Source organism: Phyllostomus hastatus, unplaced genomic scaffold, assembly GCF_019186645.2.
Source record: "Phyllostomus hastatus isolate PE091 unplaced genomic scaffold, TTU_PhHast_1.1 phas_contig_86, whole genome shotgun sequence".
Taxonomy (NCBI): Eukaryota; Metazoa; Chordata; class Mammalia; order Chiroptera; family Phyllostomidae; genus Phyllostomus; species Phyllostomus hastatus.
In genome coordinates this window covers 79,631,068-79,653,836 of record NW_025333977.1, presented here as the reverse complement: position 1 = coordinate 79,653,836, position 22,769 = coordinate 79,631,068, and the positions used below count along the sequence as shown (strand labels likewise).

Genomic DNA, 22,769 nt, shown 5'->3' with positions numbered 1-22,769 from the left:
AAGGACATCTCCAAAAGGGTACAATTATTCATTGAAATTAAATGCTGTACAGCACAGAATATATTTTCTTTAATTATATTCTGAAATGAGATAGAAAATAGTTTAATAACCCTAAAGCTGATATCTGATTTTAAGTGTTTTTTCTATATATAATTTAATTTAATCATTGTTTTATATGAAATTTATAAATTATCAGAAAGATATAAACATAGATTCTAAAATTAATTTGATTGATGAAGGACTTTTTTTTTACTTTCTTATGAGTCAAGAAGATCCTCAGGACTTTTACCTCTTTTTGTCCATATCTTTAAGCCAGTTGGGAGTATATATGGAATATGCTGAAGGATAAATCCACAAAACATAATCTAAACAATATAAATATGATTCTATTACCCTTGCTTAAAATCATTTGAAGGTTCATTCACCTCTTCAAGGAAAAATATAAATTCCTTAATATGGCATACAGAACCTCTAAGATGAGACCCTTGATACTTCCCTTAACTTGATTACTGACCCTCCCAACTTCCCCTTCAATACATAGGTCTATGCACACATGAGCACACACATGTCCCTGATTGTAGTAATAGTTTTAGTTTGTAATTCTATTGGATCTTTATATTACTTACATGAGGCCAAAGCAACCTAGCCCATGCACTCTCTCTAAACCTACAAAATTCACACACAGGGGTAGTTCCAGTGTTGCAATCCTTGGTGGGGAGGCAGTTAATTTACAGTGAAATAGCATTTGCTCTTAATCAATATATAAGGGAGAGTGAAAATTGAATGGTTAATATACATCCTGTTGATGATTAGAAATAGCTTAAATTTGGCTTGTAAATCAAGCATTTATGAGTTACATGATCTTGGCTAATATAATGTCTTCCAGATTCAATTTCCTTGCCTAAAAAAATGGGTCCAGCTAGAATGCTGGGTAATCAGGGAAATATTGGGGTTTATTACCCACTGACTAAATGAGCTAAGGAGAGATTTAACTGGGTGGCAGGTAGGGATGGGGAGTATAGGGATGGTAGTGAAAATCATAAAGAACTGGATGAGCAAATTCAAGTATTTGTAGGACTTGGAGTCTGGCTGTACATCGATGAGCATTTTTAAAAAGTTGAAAGAGCAGAGGCAGGTCAGAAAATGGAAGTCAGAGGCAAGAGTCAGAGACCAAGTCAGATCTTAACAGAAGGGAATGAGCTCAAGATCACAGGGAAGTGAGTTGGCTAGGGACAAAGTGGAAGGGATTGTAACTAGGGATTGTGACTTGCCACAGATCAGCCTAGACAAAAAAAACTCCATTAACTAACAGGGTGATTGTGGGCATAGGCTATTAAAAGTCATGCAATTTGAAGCATTTAAAAAACTGTAAAGCCATAACAGATATTACTATTTTTATCTTGTGGTAACATAAAGATGAAACAACTGCAAAAATGCTTGTCAAGATGAACCCAATCAAGGAGCAACGCAACAGCTGTCCTCACTTTTACACAGGGGAACATGCACTTGGCATTCACAGAAAACTTGCCTTTGCTTCTCCTCATGTGTCTGACATTCTATCAGACTCAGGACATTCACCTTCTGCTTTGATCTCAGGGTGCTTTTAGTGAATCCTCCAGTTCCCAATCATAAAGGCTGATGTGCTAGCAGGACTTCAGGCATTTTTCATCAAGAAATCTCTCAACTTCTGTTGCCTAAAGTTAAAAATGTATTTGTGAAGGGCAAAGCTATTTTTTTGCCTTCTGTCCTGTTTGTTGAGTGTTTTGTTCTGGTGGGCTGATGTGCTTACATTCCATTACCATAAATTCAATTGCTGGAGAATTTGTTCTCATTTTTTTTTTTTTGCCCTCTGGATACAACACTACATTTAGAATGGGTTGTCTTTAGCAAGTTGCTTGTTTCCCTTTTGTTGATGAGTTCTCTCAACTTTTCACTGCCAGTGATTTTATTATTTTTTAATAGCTTTTCATTTTCTCAAATGTTACTAGTTGTGTTACTGTCCAGTGGCTATTTTTCTACCAACAGGTAGATATTTAACTGTAGACCATAGAGAAACTGGTAGGATGCTGATTCTTTCTTTCTTTATTAATTCAAATATCAATTTGTCATTGTCTTTCTTATTCAATGGTCCAGTCCTCATTGGCCCTTGTTTCTTCCCCTCATTCTTCAAAACTGCATGTATTACTGAGCAGGCAGATTATGCTGCCTCTTTTGGATAACATTAATCTAACATTCAGACTGCTCCATTAATGTGTCTCAGTTCAGAAACACAAAGTGAAATGCTCATATCAACCTCATTTTTTTAGAGCAGTTCCTTCTCTGTGCATTGCAATAACATAAGGGGATTGAGCAGCCAACCAAATACATCTTCTCTGTTTAGAATGTTAAAATCACAATTTAATGAGGTCAAAACCTCAGGTGCTAAAGAAAGCCTTGGATTAGATGTGAAGAAACCTGAGTCATACTTTCTGTTCTACATCAAAAAGTCTTTATTCATTCGTCATCTTAGCCTTCCTGTATTTCTTAGAGCTTTCACCCTATAAAATTAGAACTTTGATTGATTGATCTCTATGGTTGAGGACAACTTTAGAATTAAGTTTTCACAACTGTTTTTTCTTCCTCTATAAATACAGCCTTTCTGCAGTGGGAAAGGTATAGAGTGACCAGAGATGTCTCAACAGGGTGGATGTTTGAGCTGAGCCTTGAAAGATGAGTGCAACACTTGCAGATAGATGAAGAAAAATGCTCTAAATGGAAGATGTAGCTGGCACACAGTCCAGAGAGATAAATTAGCAGAGTATTTGAACTGGGTTAAATAGCTAGTTTGGGATTCAAGGGGAACTCAAGCCAAGCATGACAGCATGGGACTAGTGAACTTTGTCCTATCACATCACATCCTTAAATTTGAATAGACATGATTTTTTTTTAGTTTAAAAACCAACATTAGGTCACACCTATACAGAGGATAATGGGCCAGTCAGGTAAATGAGTTTTCCCAGCTGCTGGGGAGAAGGGGCCGTACAGTGGGGGCCCTAGTTCCAGGGACAGTAGCTATTATCTCCAGGATGTATCTGTAACATTCTCTCTGGCCTGGAAGCCACACCAAAGAAGGGTTTCTGAAGTTTCAGTAAACACAGAATTAAGGGATATTGGTCCTTCATCTGACTGTCCAGGGCACAGCCAGAAAATGAAGAGCTAAACTCAGTCCTATTGCTGCACAAAGAGGCAGCATCTAGGTAGGAACCTCTGGGAAGGTAAACTCCCTAATAGAAGGTTGGATATACAGCCTGAGGATAACAAAAAAGATGCTATCTTCTGTACAGAAGTTTTGTGGTAATTGAATTGAATAAGGCAGTTAAAGATTTTAACCTAGTTTCTGAGCCATAACAGGTATTCAAGAAAAGGTAGGGTTTTTGTTATTGTTTAAGGCACTGAAATTTAAACATTGAAGGCCTTAATTGGGTTCAGATTGGCTTCTAATATAAAGAGATGAGACTTAAAAATAATAGGTTAGTTGTTTCCCAAACCCCAGAGATTTTCCTATTTTTCCCCACCCCAGTCCCGTGGGATCTCCCAGGCAGCCCTCCCTAGTGCTTTTGCACTCATTCATTATGAGACCCATGTCCTACCCCACCTCTTTGCAGTGTTTGAGTTTACAACACATTGAGATTCACAAGATGTTATTGTGACTTTCAAATAGAAGTTTCCCCCACCTCCTACCTAGAGGATTGAGGGGTAGTTTTATGTACTGTAGTAACATGTACTGCAGTATTAGGATGGTAGTCAGGAGACTTCTTTGAAGTTCTGTCATTAAAGAACTGAGTGTTCTGAGCAAGTAACTCAATCTGTCTTGATCTGAGTTCCTTATCTAAAGTAGGGATGGTTTAACTAGATGGCATGCCAGGACTTTCTCGACTCCAGCAGAATGAAAATGTGCATGGCATTGCCTAGGGAGGGTGCACTCATTATAAAGTTGACAAAAAGGCTCAACGCATAATCTTAGACATCAAATTAGCATCAGCTGCACAATGCCAGTTAATGAGCTTTTACTGGAACAAAATGACAAAGAGCAACCTAATATCCACAATGTTACAAAGTCATTCTTTTTAGCCAGAAAAATTCTGTTCTCCATAGCCATGAATTTGGATAAAAAGGCATTCAAGAAGTGAATTGGCCACTCTTGGATATCTCAATAATTTGGGAAATGCAGGCTAAGTGGTTCTCCTTATTATAAGTCAACTTGAGCAACACATCTTAATTGGATGCTTTGTGTAAGTGCGCTAGGCAAATCTCCTCTGTGCTGCATGTGTTAATGTTTAATAAATATATACTATCTTTAAAACATGCTATAACTGCTCTGGCTGGGTGGTTCAGTTTGTTGAAACATCATCCCATTCACCAAAGGTTGCAGGTTCGATTCCTGGTCAGGGTACATACCTGGGTTGTGGGCTCAATCCCTCGTCACGGTATGTATGGGAGGCAACCAATTGATATTTCTTTCACATTGATGTTTCTCTCTCTCTCTCCATTCCTCTCTTGCTAAAATCAATAACCATATCTGCAGGTGAGGATTAAAAAACAAATTCTGTAACTTTGCAGAATCTTTCTAGAGTGAAAAAAACCTTCCTACTTCCATTCTAAAAAACATATGGTCTAATGTGTGAACTAATATGCAGACCCATTAGTTTACACACTGTTATCAAGGGGAATTTAACTTAGGTAACCAAGGCTTTGCATAACCATTACATTTATTATTTATCCAAAAATGAATTTTTGCCAAGCATTTCCTCTGCTAATGTAAGTTTCAAGGGGAAATTTTCAAGGTGATTTTTTTGTTGTAGACTTTTAATTTTCATTGTTGTCTGAAGTGAATATTATCATTGTATAAAGCAATAATCAGCAAATATATAAAAAATTTAGGTGTTTTTTGAAATGTTTAACATAGATTAGATTACCAAAAGTCTGCATAAATGAAGTCATTCATGTTTAACATTTAAAGACAAAGCTATTACTGTAGTAGAACAGTCTATTTGTAAAAAGCAATGTTTCGACATCAATGAAGAAGGAACTTTCTTGAAAAAGAAAAGTAAGTGGCATGTGGATTAGAACATTTTTTTGGTCACTTCTAAAAACAGATTCTCCCAAATAATTTCTCCTTAAGTTGAATAGGAAGATGCAAAACCGGGAATACATGCATTTTAAAAATCTTATTTCCTAAGGGAAAGGGTATAAACTAAAGAATGAATGATTCAAGCTAGGCGTTAGAAGTATCATAATGGTTAATAGTGATAAACTCTGGAAGGGTTTACCAAAGGAAATAATTCCCTTAGCATGCTGTGGAGGTTTTAAAAGTAGGAGAGACCATCTGTCTGAGTGAGGTTGGACAGTTAGTAATTTTCAATTTTGTTTCATCATTTGAAAATTGGGGTAATTTCTGAGGTTATTTCTAGCATTGAAAACTGATACTTCAGTCACACTAAAGTGTATCTTTAGCTGAAGTCAGTGTTCTTGGAATGGGGTAGTTCAGGTGAATACAGCTATTTCATGAGATCTCTGTCAATGCAGCACCTCCCACGTTCTTATCTATAGTATCTCTCCTGAGGCTGTTCACTTAATTAAAAAAAAACCTGGAAACAATAATAGCAACTATGACTTCTATATTTAGGCCATTTGTGCAGTTGGTATCAACACACCAGTCCTCCCTACTGTAACTGTGTATCCTTTGTTCTCTGGTATCACTGAGTAAATGCACTTTATGGGCTTCTGGGTCAAGGGAGAACTATCTTCCTTGGAAATCCTCATGTGACTTGGATGTGTCAAAAAGACCTGGAGATTCATGCTTACTTGCTGCTGTAGTCGTGCTGTTAGTGAAAGCACTTAGGTGTTTGAAATGACACTCAAAAAGCTCTGCCTAAGTCACTGTCTGGGTATAATTGATAGGAGTATCAAAAGAAATGGAATATAAGAGAGTATTTTGTAATAGTATAAAATTGGTGATATAGTTATTGGATCTACTTTTTTCTTCTCTGTTTTGCTTGTTTCCATGGAGCTAAGGATATTAGCTCCATGATGAGACATGTGAATGATGGGACAGAATGGAAAGTTGACCAGTGCGGCCCATTCAGATTTTATAGGACATGAGATGATCAGGAATTTGTTCAGTAATGCAAGAGCAGAAGTGTTGAAGCAAAGGTTTTGATTCACTCATTTTCAAGGCCACACTGGTTCTCCATGTTCAAGCACAAGCATGACTTAGTTCCCTTGGCAAAATATTTTTACTGTTACATATATATATACATATATGTAACAGTATATATATATATGTAGTTTTTGTCTGCTAGCAATATATAGGCCTTTAAAATTAAGAAATGTGACAATAAAACTGCTGGGTTTTGACCATTACCAAAGCAGCTTATCATTAAAAAGAACATATTAGAGCACTAAATCAAATAAATATTGCATCATGGAGACTATAAGGTCATTTAAAAGTATTTCCCTAATTTTTCAATATTATGATGTTGTGCAATGAGATATTTTGATGTGGGAGTTAGAGAAGCAAGTTCAACTTATCTAGGAAGGTTGGAATAATATTTTAAAGAAATAGATTAAACAGAAGTGGTGAAAGTGGATATCCTTGTCTTGTTCCTGATCTTAGTGGGATAGCTTTCAGTTTTTGCCAGTTGAGTATGATATTGGCTGTAGGTTTCTCATATATTGCCTTTATTATGTTGAGGTATGCTCCTTCTACTCCTCCTTTGTGGAATGTTTTTATCATACTTGGGTGCTGTACCTTATTAAATGCTTTTTCCACATTTATTAATATGATTATATAATTTTTGTCTTTCCTTTTGTTTATGTGATGTATTATGTTTATTGATTTGTGAATATTGTACCATCCTTGCATCCCTGGGGTGAATCCCACTTGATCATGGTGTATGATTCTTGGAAGTCCTAGCCACAGCAATCAGACAAGAAAAGAAATAAAAGGCATTCAAATTGGAAAGGAGGAAGCAAAACTGTCATTGTTTGCAGATGACATGATAGCATACATAGAAAACTCTATAGACATCACCAATAAACTACTCAACCTAATAAATGAATCTGGCAAAACAGCAGGATACAAAGCCAATATACATAAATCGAAGATATTTTTGTATATCAATAACAAAATATCAGAAACAGAAATCAGGAAAAAAATCCCATTTGCTATAGCAACAAGAAAAATGAAGTACCTAGGAATAATCCTAACCAAGAAGGTAAAATACCTGTACTCATAAAACTACCCAACACTGAAGAAAGAAATTAAGGAAGCATATACCATGTTCATTGATTGGAAGAATTATCATCATCAAAATGTCCATACTACCCAAAGCAATTTATAGATTCAATGCAATCCCTATTAAAACATCAATGACATATTTCACAGATATAGAACAAACATTTCAAAAATTTATATAGAACCATAAATGACTCTGAATGGCTGCAACAATTTTGAGAAAGAAGAATAAAGTAGGAGAGATCACAATACCTGATATCAAACTATATTACAAGACCACTATAATCAAAACAGTCTGGTACTAGCATAAGAACAGACACAGAGATCAATGGAACAGGATAGAAAGCCCAGAAATAACATGTCTCTATGGTCAATTAATACTGGACAAAGGGGGCAAGAGCATAAAATGGAGTAAAAATAGCCTGTTCAACAAATGCTATTGGAGATCTGGAACTACATGAAAAAAAAAAAAAAGAAACTCTACCACCAATTTGCACCACACACAAAAATAAACTTAAAATGGATAAAAGACTTAAATATAAATCACAATATCATAAAAGTCCTACAGGACTTTTAGGCAGGAAAATCTCAGATATTCCATGCAGCAATATTTTCACTGATATGTCCCTTAGAACAAGGGACATAAAGGAAAGACTAAACAAATGAAACTTCATAAAAATAAAAGTATCTGCATAGCTAAAGAAAACAACAAAATGAAAAGAGAAGCAACCATATGGGAAAATATATTTGCCAATGATACGTCAGACAAGGGTTTGGTCTCCAAAATATATAAATAACTCACACAACTCTACTCCAGGAAGACAAACAATCCAAGAAAAAATGGGCAAAGGGCCTGAACAGACACTTCTCTAAGGAGGATGTACAGAGGGTCCAGAAACATATGAAAAGATGCTCAGCATCACTAGCCATCACAGAGATGCAAATTAAAAACACAATGAGATACTACCTCACACTGGTCAGGATGGCTATTATAAACAAATCAACAAACCAGAGCTGGTGAGGCTGTGGAGAAAAGGGAACCATAGTGCATTGTTGGTGAGAATATGACTGTTGCAGCCATTGTGGAAAATATTATGGAATTTCCTCAAAAAACTAAAAATGGAACTGCCTTTTGACCCAGCAATTCCAATGCTGTGATTATACCCCAAGAACCCTGAAACACCAATTCAAAAGAACTCTTGAACCCCAATGTTCATAGCAGCACAATTTACAATAGCCAAGTGCTGGAAGCAGCCTAACTGACCATCACTAAATGAGTGGATCAAAAAACCATGGTACATTTACATAATGGAATACTATGCATTAGAAGAAAAGAAGGAGCTCCTATCCTTCATGACAGCATGGGTGGAACTGGAGAGCATTATGCTAAGTGAAGTAAGCCAGGTGGTGAAAGACAAATACCATATGATCTCAGCTTTAAGTGGAACCTAATCAACAAAACAAACAAACAAGCAAAATATAACCGGAGACATTGAAATAAAGAATAAACTGACAGTAAGTGGAGGGGAGGGGAGAGGGTGATTTGGGAGAAAGAAGGGGAGGTGTTGTCAAAGAACATGTGTAAAGGACCCATGGACAAAGCCATTTGGGGGTTAGAATTGCATGTGGGAGGTGAGGGGAAATGGAGACAACTATAGTTGAAGAACAATAAAAAATAGATGAAACAAAGGAACATTTCAGGAAAAATGTGGTTTCCTGAAAACACAACTATAGTCTGATTTTTCCCATGTTGACAATCCACTTTCTGTTCCTTTTGTATTCAGCAGACCAGAGAAGTGGCAATGACTATGACTCTCCCTGGTTGCGCTTCGATTGTATGTAGTATATTTTAGAGACACACCTACCTTCCTTCTGATCACAGCAAAAGGTTATAAATCTATCAGCAGAGTGATTCCCAGAACATATGGCACATGGGGGGAAACAGCTTGCTTTTAGCTCTAGCCAGCTGTCCAGGCCTCAACAATGCTGGTAACATATTTCAGGACAGATAAACTAGAAAATATATTTAGAAAGAGCAAGCTAAGAAATTTATACCTATCTCCTTCACTAGATTCAAAAACAGAAATTGTTAATTGTACTGTTTCATAGACCAGTGTTTAATTAAATCACTTCTGGTTGCCAAAGATATGATTGAACAGGAATTACTATGCACCATTTCAGACCTTGTATAGATGGCATTTATCTAATTAAAACTATAACAATAAGCTTTCTAATAACTTATCAAGCAATTTCTAACATTGAAAAAGTTAAGAAGGCAATGGAAGATCCATATGCGAAAAATGGACAATTTACAAATTTGCCTCAACCATCAGACATTTAAGTGAAAATAAATCTCATTTTAAGATTCTGAGTTCATGAGTCAAAAAGCAGTTAAAAGGACTTCTTGCAGATTGGCTGATTCTCTGGCTGTGGCAAGAAAATAAGATGAGCCCAAAAGAAAGTGCTTTAAAAGAGAAAGAACAAAAGAAAAGGAAAAAGACTGGACACATACCAAAAGGAAACAGGACCCAAACTGATGGAGTTCCCAATGGCCAAAACTGGGACAATTTGAACAACAAAATAAATTACTATAGCACGGGATTAAAACCTAATGAATCAAACAAACATCCATGTCTCCATACTAATGTAAACAAGTGACTGATAAGAAATAAATGAGGGAGAAAGGACAAATCTTCCTTAGACAAAAATTCTAAAGGATATATGAAGATACTTCTCCCTCCGGGAACCAGAGCATGATTCCCTTCCCCTTACATGTAGGCTCACTTCCATAGAATAGAGTATGAAAAGGAAAAATAGTAACTTCCAAGTGGAGAGACATGACAGACCCCATCTTAACCAAGTGATTAAGATTAATATCACCAATGATAAATCATGTTGGTAACATGTATATGATATGACATGACATGACATGATATGATATGATATGATATGATATGATATATAATGAAAAGGCCATTTCACCTTGGTATGCTTTTCTCAAGTTATTATTAACCCCAGTTTAATAATGAGATAACATGACACAAACCCAAACTGAGGAACATTCTACAAAATATCTGACCAGTGCTCTTTAATATTCTCAGTACATAAAAAATCAAGGGAAGACTGAGCATCTGTCACAAACTAGAGGAAATGAAGGTGAAATAATGACTGAATGCAAGGTGGTATCCCAGATCAAATCTTCAACAGAAAAAGGATGTTACAGAAAAACTGGTGAAATACAAATACATCTCTAGTTTAGTTAATAGTATTATAACAAGACTAATTTCTTAGTTTTTGACCAATGTACTAAAAGTATTTGAAATGTTAACATTAGGGAAGCAGGATGGAAGTATAGTAGTATCAAGTTGGAATTTTTCAAAAACATATTTCAACTCAGTTTTAAACTTTGCACATTCAAAATAAAGTTAAGCCCCTATGTAAGAGTATAAAATTCAAGATCACTTTTTAAGGAGAGCACTGGTTTTCTCCAGAGGTGTTCTTTCTGACAACTTCTGGGAGAGATGGAATAGCCATCTACCTACTTATGTATCTATCATTGATAAGATTATTATATTTTCTTAAAGTAAATTTATTTGGGTAGCATTGGTTAATAAGATTAATTAGGTTTCACGTGTGCATTTCTATGATACATGATCTTCATATTCCATTTTTGTAAAAAAGTATTCATTCTTCCATTACCTCAATTTACTAAAGAAGATATCAACTAATCTCACCAGGTTATAACATTCTCAAAGCTTGACAGAAAGGATAATAAATTCATGTTTACTTATTTATTAAAAACTTTTTATTATTTTGATCCAATGATCCCCCTGCTGGGGTTATACCCTAAGAATCCTAAAATACCCATTCAAAAGAACCAATTTATTTAAAGTTTTAATAAAGAATCAATATTTATATAGGATTGCTTGAAGTATATGTAGTATATTTTTCCTCTAGGCACTCCAAAATCTAGGTCTCAAATGAGCCAAGTCATCATATCTCTTCAATACATTATGGGCATCCTGCCAACCACCCAGACAATTGTTTCCCACTGAATTACTCTTTGGTAAAATGTCATTAGTCAGAATTGAGAGAGATACACAGACTATGTCATAAAACTCATCTCTGTGCTTTCTAGAGGCATGCCATTGGAAATATTATTTCTCACATTACAAAGCATAGTCAAGGTACAGGGTATTTCTTAAGTGTCAACAACAAGAATAAATATGCTTCTCTTGAGAAATGAATGTTTTTTTTTAAAATCTCATGCACCTTCTGGATTGTAGAATTGATTATTTCCCCTTCTCATTACATGCTAGAAAAATTCAGAGGTAAACTTGTGGTTGGCATCTAACAAGCATATACAACATCAGAGCATGAATTCCAAACACCAATTCACTGTTGATTGAATTTTAAGTTATTAGTCCTTTATTTTTAACTCTTATGTGTGTTGCTCATATAATACTGATATATGTTCATTGTTGAGAAATTAGAGAATGTAGAAAGAAATTTTTAAAGAAAATTAGAGATCCCATCACTTAACATGTTGCAATATGAGCATATGAATATCTAGACTTATTTTATCATGCTGTATTTTATTACCTTTATTACATTGTTTTGAGGACTTTTTTGGGGGGAGGAGACAAATAACATAAGGTATAAATAAATTAAAACAAAATTAAAGAAATATATTTAAGTCCTTGATCTTGATTTGGCTGGGTTAGACTTTCCTTACTATTTTCTGGGTGGATTAAATTCTATATCTGAGTCTTCATATGTGCATTGAGAATCTCTACATTTAGGTACATTCAGAAATACACTGGTAGTCATCTATTTCAGTAACAATAAAGATAAGGAACATATTTTGCCTAAAGCATTATAATAAGGTGACCACTCAATCATTAGTTCCTTAACTAATAAACAACTGGAGCAAAAGAACTGTATTTATTTAATTAATTATTTATTTTTAATGAAATTTATCAGGGTGGCATTGGCTTAAAAATTATACCAGTGTCAGGTGTACAATTCTATAATACATCAATGGTATATTGTATTGTGTATTTACCACCCCAAGTCAAGTCTCCTTTCATCATCCTTTATTCCCCTATATTTAATTGGAATTTGGAACCAATGCACCTTTTCTGTCCTAATTGAATCATGGCAACATTCAGTGGGTGACTCTTGTACTTCAACTGTTACTTACACTTAACTCAGGGGCTTCTATCAAGTTCTACTAATATCTCTAGCAGGAATCTAACTAAATAAGATATTAGAAATAATAATTTTTTGTATAAGGCATTGTACCAGCATCAATGCTATAATAATAACAATACTGGTAATGAAGTAATACCTTTATCTTTTAGAAATATTTAAGAGATACCTAATAAGAAGCAGGAGCATAGAAGAGAATAAGAAAATAGGTGGTATGAGTAATTTCCTTTAGAGAAATCATGGTCCTAATCTTTTAAGCATGTGTTGTTGAAAAGGAAGTTCAAGAAAAAGGAGGAGGAAGGGGATAAGATTTTTAAATAAAGAAGAAAATGATTGAAGACAAGCTGAGTAATTTTTATGGTGAAAGTTAAAAAAAGAAGAGAAGAATCTTGTTCTGAAAGTATGTTAAAGATGCTCTAAGGTTATAATAAATGCTCATTGGTTTATGGATATGGCTTTTAGAACTGGGAGGACACCTTTTGAACAATCTACTTTAATATTTCTCTTTCTGTCCTTCCCTTTTGTCCTCTCTTTCTTTCTTCCTTTTCCTCTTTCTCCCTGCCTTTCCTTTTCTCCCCATCCTTTCTCTTTGACAAGATGGATTGCGATGCAAAAACGTGATACCATCTGCTCTAAATAACATAGCTGTGTGGCAGAAATAAGGTTAAAAATCTAGACTTATTGATTTCTAACTCAATTTTCCTTTCACTTCATTGGTCAGGGGCAAACATTTTATATATAGCAATGCCATGATCAAGTCAACTCAAAGATAAACAGAGATGAACTAAACTCACATTGCTAAAACTAGGTAGCTCAAGGGTCACCTTTTTCGATGTGTGTTTAAATTGGGACTACACAGTTAAGAATTTGAACATTCATGTCTATTTCTTTCCTGTTAATTTGCCTATAATAAATTCTGAATAAATATAATTTATAAGAATCTATTACATTATTGCTGAATTTCTACCCAGTCTTAATGTTTTGGTTAGTCTTTCAATGGTGGAGTCACTATGACATCCAATTACTTTGCCCCCTTGTAGATCTTTCCTATTCCCCATGCCAGTCCTCAATCCTAGATAACCTCATGTCCCAGAAACAGCTGGAAAAGGTCATACACTGAGTGAACTTAATTTTCTAGCCCAATAACCCCTGATAGATTCAGACGGTTGCTCCTAATTAATGTCTAGAAATTCTTTTTACCCCTAATTAATTCTCTGAAAAATTCCACATTGTAGTTGTTACAGTGCTTTACTTCTATGCTTATGTCTAGTTCTGTCTTCTGAGGCAGCACCTCATCTATTTTTTCACTGAGAAGCTTGAGGCCATTTTACTTTTTTTCTCCCAAGAAAATATCTACATACATCCTTTCGGCACACTCCTGTGTACTTCTACACATCCAGTTTACTTCCCAAATTAACTGCAACATTTGCCTGCTTAGTCCTATTTTGTCCTCTCTATTTCCAAATCTTCCACTTTCCCTGCCATTTTAGATTTCATTCTGTCAATAATTTCTTATATCTGGTTTGCTAAATTGTTTTTTACTGGCCCTCTATATCTCAAAAATATTCATGTCTTCACCCTGTTGAGGAAGGTGTCCTTGAGCTTACTGTTAATTTAACTGGCCTTGGCTCTCGGAAAGTACATTAAATCTCAATATTTGAGCTAATGCTATTGTTCACATCCTTTGCAGACCTGTATCTCCAGCTTGTACTTTTCTCCTAAGCCATAGATAACTTCAACTCAATTCTGTTCATGACCACTTTAGTTTCATTCAATCAGTTTAAGAAATTTTTTAAAAATTTTTATTTATTTATTTTTAGAGAGTGAAGGGAGGGAGAAAGAGAGAGAAAGAGAGAAACATCAATGTGCGGTTGCTGGGGGTCATAGCCTGCAACCCAGGCATGTACCCTGACTGGGAATCAAACCTGTAACACTTTGGTTCGCAGCCCGCTCTCAATCCACTAAGCTACGCCAGCCAGGAGTTTAAAAAATTTGATTTCTCATTTGTTATCACGTTTTATTTTTCTATTTTAGACCCTTAAAAATTTTCCTTGGTTTTATGACCTCATTTATATTTAAAATTGCTGCTATACTCCCCTCCTCACATACTAGTATGGCTCAACTTGGCATTTCCACAATATCAGATACTATTATTGTCTTTCTACTTGGGCACCACATACGAGGTATATAATCCCACACCCCACGCTATGGAATTAACTGACTGGTATCTTACTCAGACCCATCTTCAGAAGCTGATGATTGGGTAGCCTATCCAGTCCCTCATTATATTACACCCCTATGTTATAATAGCCTTAACACAAGATTCCCAGGCAGAAGATTCTGAACAAAGACTAAACATTCCCAAAATTCATTGCTTGTTCACATCATCTCTCTCTCTAAAATTATTTACTGTCTTCCCACGATGTATTTTACAAAGTAAAGCCTCAGCCTAGAATTCAAGGTTTTCCACTCAAGTCTGTATCTGTAATCTCTTTATATCTGCCATCAGCATGAATCCACCTCTCCAACCAAATTTGTCTACCCAGACATGCGTTTCCACTGCAACACTTTTGCTTATACCTTCCCCCCCAACTTTAAGTGAAACAACTCTTTCCTATATACATCTTACCCATCCAATGCCAAAAAAATTGATAAAATTCAATAGCCATTACTGGTTAAAAACCTTAGCTACCCAGAACCAGGTGAATGTTTCCCTAACCTGATGAAGGACTCTCATCTTAAACTAATAGTTAATATATTTAATAGTACAGTTCTAATATACTTCTATTAAAATTCAAAATAAGATGAGGATACAAGCTATTACCAATATTATTTAACTCTCTAGTGAAATTTAAGAGATATCTATTTTGGCAAAAAAGGAGCCAAATATATTTTAATCTACAGGTGATATGATTGTTGCCTCCTCAGACAACCTAAGAGAATCAAATGAAAAAGTAGTAGAACTAATAAGAGCTGCAACCAAGGTTGTAGATTACAAAATATCCAAAAATCAATATGTACCATTAATGACTGGTTAGGAAAAAATGATATAATTTACAATAACTCTAGAGTACATAACAATACAAATAAATATAACAAGAAATGTACAGGATTTATATAAATAAATCTGTAAAACTTTAATGAAGACTACATGCCACATCCACCATTCAATATGAGCTGTGAGCTCACTTCAATTCTGCACCTCCAAAAAGCTTTCCAAAACCAAGATCAAAATATTCTCATATGAACTCCTGTTTTGTTTTTGTTTTTTTTTACTATAGATAATAGTCATCTGATTCCTAACCACATAGCTCTTCAAACGTACACTGTGAGATCCTTAAGAACAGAAATTGTGCTGTTTGTATAGTGGCTATGATGTTAGAGGTCACATCACTAGGTTACTATATAGATTATATAAATAATTTATAATCAATAATTCATTTATACATATTTAATAATTATTAAAACAGTTTATAAAATAATTTAAATTACTATTATATAATTAATAATTTAAATTTGCAATTGTCTTATATACTGTTGGCACATAATAAGCCCTCAATAAGTGGTAGATATTAGTTGTACCTCTTGATAAGAGGTTATACATAGTAGGCCAGAGTGTTGACAAATGTCAAAAAATGAATGATCCCTTTAATTCTATGGATGGCAACACAGGAAGAAATACACACAAACTGTAAGTCAGAACTAAAGGAAGCCAGAAACTTGACATAAAACATGGTCAAGGTCTGGAAATCAGGAGAACATAGTACAAATAGGGGAAGCTTGGAGTTCCTTTAGGGTTTAGTTACTGGGGCAGGGGGTGGAATGGAGCCACAGGGTACTTCAGGGACCAGGAACTATGTAGTTATGGAAAGCCCTGCACTTGGTTTTAAAAGAACAGTGTGTTTATGCTGGTAGGAATATGAATGTATTCAGAGATGTGATGGGTTGGCTGTAGAAAGATTAAAGATAGCTTTTAATCAATGGGAAGATGAGTATGCTAACAGCAGCCAAACTATACCATTAAAACACCACACCTATGCTGATGGTAGATGCATAGTAAATGTGTTTTGAATAGACACTATGCACTTTCAGAATAATTGAGACCACTTAGAGTGATCTTGATTTAAAGTATTATGAAACAGTTGCTCGTTATCTGCTCGTTCAAAAGCTATTACAATTAGAGAATATTCATTCCACATGAGCTACAAAAAAACCAAAAATTATCCTGAATCAGGTTTATGATAGCTAGTGTGACTTCAAAAGAAATTAAGTTTCAAATTAATATTTACACATCTTGCTTCCAGAAGCATCTAAAGAAGCAGAAATCTATACTGTCATTCCAATCCTGGATAGTGTTATTAAACTCTATTGCAAGAACTTATTAGAACCCTTATATAATTTATGTTATGTATTGTTTATTTTATTTTACTAATTGTGTTTCAATCATTAGTAAATTATCTTTTCTAAATATATTTATTGATTATGTTATTACGGTTGTCCCAATTTTCCCCCTTTGACCTCTTCCACCCTGTATCCCCCTTCCCTCCAGCAATCTCCCCCTTTAGTTCATGTCCATGGGTCACGCATATAAGTTTTTTGACTTCTCTGTTTCCTGTACTATCCTTAACCTCCCATTGTCTATTCTGAACCTACCATTTATGCTTCTTATTCTCTGTACCTTTTCCCCCATTCTCTCCGTTCCCCTCCCAGCTGATAAGCCTCCAAATGATCTCTATATGTATGATTCTGTTCCTGTTCTGGTTGTTTGCTTAGTTTGCTTTTTTAGATTCAGTTATTGATTATAGGGGACTGTTCTGCATGGCAGTGGGAAATATAGCCTAGCTCCCACTTGGAAAGGCCAGTGGGGAGCAAGGTCCAGCACACAGGACTCACACCCACAGATAGGTTCAAGTAACTTTCTAAAATCTATGTTAACCTTCCCAAGGATGAGTGTCACTAGTTCAACCACTTTTCCCTCTGCATTTGCAAATATCCTTCTTCTCTGATGTAATTAGCAACACCTTCTCCTTTATTTTCTGTAAAAGGTAACCACCTTAAGCGAACCTGTGCATAGTAAATGAGGACCATCCTCGATGTAATGCACCCAGAAAAGCAACAAAAGCCTGTCCAAGCAGAGGTTGGGACCCTCTCTTACTCAGAGAGTGACCATGCGATCCCTTTTTCTCAACAGGACTTCTGCAGTCCATGTGAATTTGTTTGTTGCAGCCACAACACATGGACTCCGTGGGCCGGGGTCCACATCAGTTGATACTTGTGAATTTGTTGCCATTTTAATGTTCATAGTTTTGATCTTCTTTTTCTTAATTAAGTCCCTTTACCATTTCATGTAATAATGGCTTGGTGATGATGAATTCCTTCAGCTTTACCTTGTCTGGGAACCAATTTATCTGCCCTTCAATTCTAAATGATATCTTTGCTGGATAGAGTAATCTAGGTTGTAGGTCCTTGCTTTTCATCACTTTGAATACTTCTAGCCTGCAAAGTTTATTTTGAGAGATCAGCTGACAGTCTTATGGGAACTCCTTTGTAGGTAACACTCTGCTTTTCTCTTGCTGCTTTTAAGATTCTCTCTTTATCTTTAACCTTTGGCAATTTAATTATGATGTGTCTTGGTGTGTTCCTCTTTTGGTCCAACTTGTTTTGGACTCTGTGCTTCCTGGACTTGTATGTCTATTTCATTCACCAAATTAGGGAAGTTTTCTTTCATTATTTTTTCAAATGAGTTTTCAACTTCTTGCTCTTCCTCTTTTCCTTCTGTCATCCATATGATTTGGATGTTGATATGTTTGGAGATGTCCCAGGGGCTTATACTATTCTCATTTTTTTGAATTCATATTTCTTCTTGCTGTTCTGGTTGAATGCTTATTTCTTTCTTTTGTTTCAAATCATTTATTTGAAACCTAGCTTCCTCCTCTTCACTGTTGGTTCCCTGTAGATTTTTCTTTATTTCACTTAGTGTAAACTTCATTTCTTCCCTTATATTGTTGCCATAATCTATGAGTTCTTTGAGCATCCTGATCACCAGTGTTTTGAACTCTGCATTTGATAGGTTGGTTATCTCCATTTTGTTTGGTTCTTTTTCTGAGATTTTGTTCTATTCTTTCATTTGGGCCATATTTCTTTGTCTCCTTGATTTGGCAGCCTCCCTGTGTTTGTTTTTGTGTATCAGGTAGAGCTTCATTGACTCCCTGTCTCAGTAGTGTGGCCTATTTTAGGGAACACACCTGTAAATTGTGTGTGGGGTAGCCTTAAGTAATTGCTAGGGCAGGGCAACCCACTTTACTGCTTTGTGGCTCTGTGTGGGGGGAGGGCTCAGAGAGGGGACAGTGCTCCTGCCTTACTTATGGAGGTTTTCCCAACCCTTGCCCCATCTCCAGTCACTTTACCCACTCTCTCTATGTACCCATTCTCTCTCTCTCTCTAAGACCCCCTTCCAACTGTTGCCCTGGTGCTGAATCCCAGAGTGGGTGGGTTTGCATACATTCTAAGACTGTGTAGGCCCTTTAAGTGGAATCTCCTGAAAGTCTGGCAGTTTGTTCCACTGCCCTAACTCTCACTGGTTTTTACAGCCAAGAGTTATGGGGATTTAGTTTCCTGCAGCTGGAACCCTGGGCTGTGTGGTCTGCCCTAGAGCTGGGATTGCTCACTTCGAAGGTATCCCTCTCGATTTGTATCCACCACTTGTGAATGCGGGACTTCCCATTCCACTGCTGTGCCTATCTGTGCCACACTACATATCCTTGTCTTCACCTGTCTCTGTGTCTCCACCCTTCCTACCTCTCTGGATGAATGTGTCTTCTTTAAATCCTTGGTTGTCAGGCTTCCATACAGTTCAATTTTCTGATAGTTCTGGATGTTATTTGTTTTGAGGGTTAGTTGTAATTCTCTCTGTGGTTACACGAGGAGGTGAAGCATGTCTACGTATGCCCCATCTTGACCAAAGTCCCAATCATTAGTAAATTTTCAAAAACACTTGTATTATTATTTTACCAAAGCTCTTGTAATGTTAACACAGTCTCTACAATGGTACACTTCTAAACATAGTCAAGTTAGAAAGATTGAGGATAACATTTACAATGTTTATAATTTCATGTGTCAATCTATTTTCTCCTCCTGCCTCTATATTACATAGAGCTTAAGTGAGAATATTGCATTTGCTCTCATATTGTGTAAAGGCTTCTCCTGTTGGATTAGTCTAATATTATTTTTAAATGACTCAAAGGTAAATAAGGCCATCACCTTTATCACACTGTTAAATTCACCCTCAGGTTGTATAATTTTGTTATATAACTACATCCGATAAACAAATTTCAATACAGGTTTAAATCTTTTCCATAGGTAACCATAACTATCATCCAAAAAGCCCTAGAAGACTTTGATGGATCACAAAGAAGTGCTGTGATGAGTTACAGTAAGTGTTTTTGGAATGGAAAAGGGGATAATCCAACTGGCTAAAAGTTTTAGCTAAGTCTCTCCAGCATTATGTCAATAATTGTGCATAAGAGATCTATCAACAGACAATATGGAGAAAGGAGATGAAAAGATTTTAAAAGTCACATAAAAAAGTAAATTCCAATTCAAAGCAACACTAAAGTGATTTCACTACAGGGTTAAAAAAGGACAGTGGGCTCTTCTGCTAAAGCCATGGGTTAAAATCACTGTTGCTTACTAGCTCTGTTATGTGGGTGAGTTATTTACTCAGGGGTAAATACCTTTCAATGTGAACCTCATTTTCCTCATCTCTACATGGTCTGACAATAATCTCTATCTCCTGCACTGTTTTAAGAATTAAGTGAAATGCTTTATGTAAGAAAACCTTAGTAAATTTTATTAATTAACACTGTAAAAATAATATAAAGACTATAAACTATTTTGTGTGTGTATGTGTGTTTCAATGCCATAAGAAGGCAGACTTGTACAGTCTCCTTTGTTGCCTCATGTCTTTTTACCAGGACAATATACATTCAAGGGGTGTAGAGACAGACACCAACGCCTGTGTAGTATAAAGCAAAAGCACTACCATTCAGTTGATGAACACTTAGAGCAAAGAGTAAACAAGACATCATAGATCATAGCCTGACATACTTGCTCTCAGAGAAATTCTTCATGTCATCTTTCCTGTTTCTTAGTAACCTCATTGCTCTCCAAGTTAGTCATGCAAATCAGTTACACACTTATCAGGAAGATTCAAAGGAAGACTGAGAAAGTACATACTCAGTGAAAACCTAATCACATACCTTTGAAGATCTCTAAGATTTCTCCATGTGAGAAGGTTTGCCTACAAAAATCGATAGGACAAAAGAAATTTGACTAATAAATGCACCTACCTTTTCCCCTCTTAGATAACAAACTATCTTAGAAGTCACCCATACTTTTTTCTGTATAGATTGCTTTATACGGGACCATAAGGAAAGGAAAAAGAGAAAGTGAAGTTTCAAGATACTTACTATCTAACAAAGACAAATGTGAATGAGAAATACATAAATCCTTTACAAAAAGTAAAGACAATGTGGCATAGATATTAAGAGCACAAACTTCAGAATCAGATCTATCAGAGTTAGAATGCTGGCTCCACCATTTACTAACAAAGTAAGTGAATTGAAATAACTCTGCATTTCTATGCCTTGGTTGCCTTGTGGGTGATGATACCTCACAGGGTGACATGAGTGTTACATGCAAAAACACGTCATCCACTTGGTAAAAGCATTCAGTTAAGGGAAATAATCTCAGTCTTGGAAACAGAAGCACTCTTTCCCTTGCATCAAAACCAATTAATGATAATTTTGCCTTCCTTTAATTCTTCAAAGGCCTGAACATTGAGAGTTGAATTGCAGCTATTTGGGAATATAGATGAGTCAGTGAAAAAAGGAGACACTGAAGGACCATTGCTGGGCTAGAAAGAGCTATTTTTCATTTTATGATTAAGTCTCACTGAAGGTGACTGAGTACCTCAGTGTTAACTAACTTTCAATGTGAACTTGGAGTCATACAACCAGGGTTCTATTGCCACCCTTCCCTAGCTTTGTTACCCTGGGCAAGTTCTTTACCACCCAAGTTTCAGTGTCCACTCCTGTAAAGGAAGAATGGTAATACAGCCTAATACAGAGAATTGTTGGGTGATTAAATAAAATTAGTGTGTAAAATGCTTAGCATAATGGCTGGAAAACTAAGCATTCTACCTAAGTTAGTTAATGATAATGATGATGATAATGATAATAGTAAGTAGGTCACCTTGAATCTAAAAGTCTAATGTTACTGCAGAATTCCTTATAAGGAGATCGAATAGTGAATTCTAACTAAAATGAGGTATTATTGGCACTAAGTGGTTATAACTAGGGTAAAAATTAATACTAATTTGGGCAAAGGTTTTTGCAAATCTGGGATAGACAATAAACTCCTGTTTGATGTCTTATTTTCCCCAAACATCTCTATTATTTTCCTCAAACCCTGGTTAGCTTTTGTTAACTTATTTCCTCTTTTATCAAAAGATATTTGTCAAATATTATATATTTGAGTAAGTTTTAGCACATAAAATATCTTTTACCTCCAAATAGCTTCAAGTTACAATCTGAAAGCAAATATGAACCCCCTGGGAAGTCTGGGATGTCTAGTGTTACATGAAGTGACAAGGACACTGGCAGCACAAAACTTAAGCAGCAATTGAAAAGAAGCTACCGTTCATTGAGCACCTTCTAGTATCAGGTAAAATACTAGCCTCTTTACATATTTGATTGCCTCCTCATAACAACCCTAAAAGGAAAGTGCTGGTATGCTTATAGTTAAAAAGCAGACCTTGAGGTGTGAGACAGTTTGCTTAAGATCAAAGAGTTGAGAAATGGCAGAGTCAGGGCTAGACTCTAAGTCTGTCTGACTTCAAAGCTGTTCCTCTTTCTCAAGCCTCACTGCCTCTCCCCAGGAAACTGGGAACACACCCAAGCCTATTAGTGGGGACCACAGCAACCTGCTGGTGACATAGGGTCCAGGCACCGATGTGGGCAACACCATGGAATCTAATGCCCATCAGAGGGTGGTGCTGAGGTAGCTGAGAAGCTTCCTGCTCCAGGCACGGCTGGTGATGACCCAAGCAGGCCTGGCCTGCAGGGGAGAAGCACCGAAAATCTAGGTTCATAGAGACAGAAAGAATAAGGCAGAACCTAACACAGAGAGCTTTAAAATGAACCTAGTTGGTCCAGTGATTTTCAAATGTTGCTGCTCACAGCAGTGTTTTGTTTTGTTTTGCTGCTAAAAGTGGCACTCTTCT

General features: G+C 36.0%; 1 long non-coding RNA gene across 1 annotated transcript in view; it reads left to right on the top strand.

Moving 5' to 3' along the window:
- The window catches only part of LOC123827084, a 97,462-nt gene extending 75,258 nt beyond the window's left edge, over positions 1 to 22,204 (top strand). The window contains exons 2-3 of the long non-coding RNA XR_006787171.1: positions 19,847 to 19,919; positions 22,063 to 22,204. This is a non-coding gene — a long non-coding RNA (uncharacterized LOC123827084). The remainder of the gene's footprint in view (positions 1 to 19,846; positions 19,920 to 22,062) is intronic.
- Positions 22,205 to 22,769: the final 565 nt, after the last annotated feature.